The sequence below is a fragment of the Ixodes scapularis genome, unplaced genomic scaffold (assembly GCF_016920785.2).
Source record: "Ixodes scapularis isolate PalLabHiFi unplaced genomic scaffold, ASM1692078v2 PGA_scaffold11__112_contigs__length_91849675, whole genome shotgun sequence".
In the NCBI taxonomy this organism is placed as follows: Eukaryota; Metazoa; Arthropoda; class Arachnida; order Ixodida; family Ixodidae; genus Ixodes; species Ixodes scapularis.
In genome coordinates, this window is record NW_024609837.1 from 23530119 (window position 1) to 23535542 (window position 5424).

Below are 5424 nucleotides of genomic sequence, written 5' to 3' on the forward strand. Positions count from 1 at the left end.
CTGCGTGGACACATTGCAGCTCGTGTTAGATTTGCGACAGATAGATTGACGGTTTTCTTTGTTAGGACATTGAGAGATGTGTTTTAGGCGTATATGCTGATTATATTTTCTTATACAACCCTGCATTTAACCAAACATGAACTCAATGGGAATCTGCTTTGCTTTGTTTTTGTTAGCTAATTCTGCAGCTCTCAATATTTTACGCATTATATTCATGCTCAATATTCCTATTTAACTTGAAAAAAAAAATCGTTTAAAGGTTTAAACATTTTCCTGCGTTTAAAAAAACAACTTATAAAGAAGTTAGGATATAGTTAACTTAATGGCAACACACGATTTGTCAGAGAAAACCTTGAATTTTCTTTTTCTTGGCCCAAATTCTGCTAATATACACAGTGTTCACCTTGTTGTTTTCCACTGGTTTCACTTGGCTGTTGCTAAACGTAGTGCAATATTTTCACTATATTATCGATAAATATTGCAAGTCGATTTGACTTCCTTATCAATTACAAATGTTTTGAAATGTGAAGATTTCTTGGGTTCATGACCAGTAACTAATTGTACCAAATATGGATTACCGACAAATCTTGCGTTGCGATTCGTAAGAAATAATAATAGAAAATAATTTCTTCCTGATTTAACACTGTCTTAGTCCTTTTTTGTATTTCTTTGATCCAACTTTAAGACCTTCTAACTAAACAGGGATATCGCAAGCAGGCTAGAAATGCAGTACGGCGTACTTTATATCATTATATGTCGAACAAAGAAAGATTAATGTGATGCGTTCTGCGTAATTTCTAAAAGGGAATGGAGAAATCTTTAGTGATAAATGAGTGATTATTTCGGGCGCAGCTCGCAGGCAGCCTTTGTTTACAAACGTGAAAGAAAGGAAGATTTGTTTTTGTACTCAATAATCGCTCATGATTAGAACTTACTGTCGTCAGATACCGAGACATGCGATAAATATAATGCAGTACTCATTGTTCGTCAGATTGAGAGTATCTGCCTTGGTATGCTGTTGTTTCAGGCCTGACCCTTTTGCTGCGGGGCTGACATATTTATTCTATCTCGTTAGTGACGATTTCATTCGAATCTTTGTTTATTCGCGCTAAGAGAGCTTCTTATGTAGATGCTGCGTGCCGCTGCAGCAGTGAAAAATGTCAAAATATGCTCTTGCTTTTTTGATTTTCAAATTATCGTTTATTGTTAACATGGTTAACACTAAAAGCCGTTAAAATATCTTACCTATTTTTCTATTTATTCTCAAAATGAAATTTCTCCAACAACACGTGTTGCTCGTGATAAAAAAATGATTGAATCGCTTATTGGTTCGATTAAAAGTGGCTCATATGGAAAGAAACGATGACTGACGGACAGTTTTGCTTTTTGTCGACTGTGACCCTACATAAACAAAAGGTACCCCACAAAACACCGAAAGTTAAGAGATATATAACACACTAGATACATTAAGGGTGCGATACTTACCGACGCGAACACACCGTGTACCCTCTTGTAATCGGTACGGGTATCGCCGCGAACTGCGGAGCACTGAAGGGTACGTAGCAACCACGTTTTGTTGTACCAACGTAGCGTGCGCGACAGACATGCACAGCACGAACGTTTCCCGACGTAACCACGGTGTCCGGGAACACAGTTGGACCAAATCGAACCACAACAATTCAAGCCTCGTCTGGCTTGTCGACGTTGCGTCTTCGTTGTTGGATTCAGCACCAGAAATAACGTAATAACACCGTCGCCCAAGTTTTCCTTCGAAGGCTAATTATGGCTCTCTCGTGTTTGGTACTTGGTCGAAAGGCGCCATGCTCGTCTGCGAACTTCGGCGGCGAAGCAATCGAAGTCTTTTTGTAACCTTAGCAACATTATCTCTCAAGTCGTTCGTGGTATCCTTGAGTCTGCCTGGAGGTGGATCCTGAAACGCACGACACTTCGCAAACGACCGCCCGTGACTTGGACGCGTTTAGATTCACTAGTCGTTCGACGTCGATGCCCTGGCTGTGGCTTGTTCGACCCGAAGTTAACTTCAACTACAGACGATAACTCCTAAAGGCACAGGCGCGAGATTTCTTGGAACACCAGACACGCAACACTCAAACTCGCAGCGGTATCCTCAGAAGTTGATCAGGGCGATGCACCACACGTCTGCAAACCATACAGTTGGGCAACGTAGTGGCGGCACCAGTTGCACGAGTAAACAAAATTTCATCCCGTAGGTTGCCGCTCACGGTACGTCGCCACGTTGTGCACACAGAAGCTCATGGTGCTCGGAGAGAGAAGGCGGCGTTTTCTCCACGTGACGGCGGACATCGGTTGCAAGGCGGCCACGAAGCACGAGAAACGAAGTTTCTGCTCTAGGATCCGAGAAATGAAGAAAAAAAGAACGACGGACAAAGAAACGGGAGCACTCTTGGCAAGCACTCGATGCGAGCAGAATCCGAGGAGCACTGCTTACTCTGTGTTCTTGAAGACAGATCTCGCTCAGAATGTTATCGGATCCGCGTTCAAGTGGCCGAACAAAGAACTGTTCTTCGACTCCCTGATAGAGTTGTCTTTATCAAGGTAAACAGGTCGAGACATCCATGCAGGTGACGATCGTCGACGACGGGAGTTTCGAAGCTGCATCGCGTAGAGCGAGAACTTTCTATAAAGTCTGACGTATGCGTCGTCATATACATGGACGTGACGAGGCGCATTTACTCTTCGGAACCTGGCGACAAGATTCATTGTCCTGGGGTAGCAGAGCTTGCGTGAGCGTGGGAGCCGCATGTGGTTTACTTTGATTGGAGAAGCGTGTCACTTGGACGCTCTAAGTCAGGTTTTGATGGCTGTTGGTGTGTTTTCAAAACAACATTTAGCGACATGCGCTACCCTCTCTGGCGATGATGGTGGGAACCGCCAAGATCCGAAGAAACGTTAGGACAGTAAAGCGCATGTAGGTAACCATTCCACAACAATGGTTACCCTAACTAATTGCTGAATGCTCAATGATTTCGTTGATGGACAGAGAGATCACTGAACCGCACTGAACAATGCGAGAAAGGCTTTGTAGCTTCCGTAATGCAACTTTACCGTCCAGTTTAAGCTGGGGATATACCTCTCTAACATGTTCTTAGTCACCGAGCGGTTGGTTTTGTAACAAGGGGACGAGCAATAAAGTAATCAGCACTTCATTTTAAAACGAGTGATTTGGATTGATTTAGATAAGGTTTGGTTTGCAGGCAGTTAGCACGCAAATTGGTGAAGAGCAGCAGAATAACGTACTACTGGTCGTCATTCAACGCAAGTTCGGAAACTATAATCGACACTCAAAAGCTAACTGCCATTATTCTGTGTTGCTAGGAAAAAAGGGGTCAAGTGGTATAAAATAGTTCCAAGAAAACTGAATACATCAATTTGTCAGAGGAGCAAGGGGTAAAGAAACCTAAATTTGGTGAAAGTTTGTCTAACAGGCGCTATATATAGCACCATAAACGGTTTAAGTTCCATGTTTCTACGTTGGCGATAACGCTAAACTGGCAGAACAATAGAACATCAAACCTTCTGTTTAGGGCTACTTCTTTTGCAAGATTTAGTGCAAAGTAAGTTCTCGTGCCAAAAATAACGTGCTGCAACTGGAAGAACAATGGTTGGTTACAAAGAAAATGTTGATCCATCATATACATTAAAATAATAAAAAAAAAATGAAAAAAATGTGAACGCAGTGAAAGGAGGGGAAGGGCTTTTCATACCCTAGAAAAGAGCGTGCAAAATATCTTCTGGAGGGCAGAAAGACAACGACATATATCGTATTTTAGCCTCAATAAGTTCATCGTTGTATAATTCGCACCCCCTATAAGCAACCGTTTTCACAAAAAAAAAGGTGATATTTAAGTCGCTACTTTGTATAATTTGAAAAAGAAAAAAAAAAAAAAAGAAAAAAAGTGATATGTAAGTCGCTACTTTGTATAATTTGGACTTGTACGCTTGTGCGGTCGGCGCGGCGAAACGGAATTGATAAGCCCGCGTATCTGTACACAGTGATAGCGAATTATGCGCAAGTGGGAGCCACTTTCAATATTCTCACCAGCGAATCAAACAAGTAATATGACCCCCACAAAAAAATTGTTTTCCCCCCAATTTAAGGTTAATATTCATAGACAAAAAAAAATGCAGATGAGTCTCACCGTTCTCTAAGACACGCCGCCGAAAATTTTAGAAAAAAAAAAAAAACGCGCTTCTTTGGAGCTGCGTAATTGCCCGTTCTGAAATCGTTAGCTCCCGTTCCAGACAGGGAGCAAGTGTACACGCATGTATTAGATAACCTTGTGTGCTCACACAGCTCTCTTCATTTGACTGCCGAACGAGCAGAAGATAATTCGAGATAAGCCGTGGCGCATTTGCAATCAATTCTCGACGTGTAGTACGTCTTCTCCGATTGTATTCGCGTTACTATGCTTAGTTCCAGCTGAAGTCCAGACGCATTCGACGCTATACTAGGGCAATCAATCGATCAATCAGTCAGTCAGTCAATCAATCAATCAATCAATCAATCAATCAATCAATCAATCAATCAATCAATCAATCAATCGATCAATCGATTAATTAATTAATTAATCAATCAATCAATGTTTATTTTCCCCTTGTGCTAACGAACAGCTCGAAGGCCTACTGGGTTAAGCATACACAATGCTAATGGGACCATTCATGCAGCGTTAATAGCGCAAATAACTAGTCCTTTTCTGCTTGCGATTGGTTCACCGACGATAGAACGCACACAGAAACATAGACAACACCGTGATGGTGTGCCATAGCAGAGATGTGAACTGTCTGCATTGTTGTCTATTACGTATCGAGGCATTGTATAATAATTATAATAATTGCTGGCGCTGTAACGAAGCTATACAGATTGCCCATTCTGGTCGAGGATTTATTCCAATAAACGGAATAGTAAATCACGAATATCTGGTACTATAAACTAATATAAAGGTAAAGAGTAAACGTTAAAAAAAGTGCGTGAAACAGATAAGATTGAAAAATGGTGTGTTTGTGTCTGTCAATTTTTGTCTCTTGTCGTATCAAGGCATCATTTCCTTCCTAATCGTTGGTGCTCTAATCAAGCAAAACAGATTATTTATTCTGGTCACTGAATCACGGCCATGATGGAAGATTCTAAATCACAAATATCTAGTAATAACTTATTTAAAAAAACACAAATATCGAGTAATAATTTATTTAAAAAAACAGAAATATAGTCAATCTTGTTGTTCTCTTTATTGTCTATAATGTTTCAGGATCTCATTCACAGGTTATCAATGCTGCAAACAGGCACCGGGGAAGCAGTTGCCACTTTCGAAGTAGAATCATGGTGATAATGGGGATACCAGTGGTTGGTGCCGACCCTGTCGCTTAAATTGAAGCAAATATAAT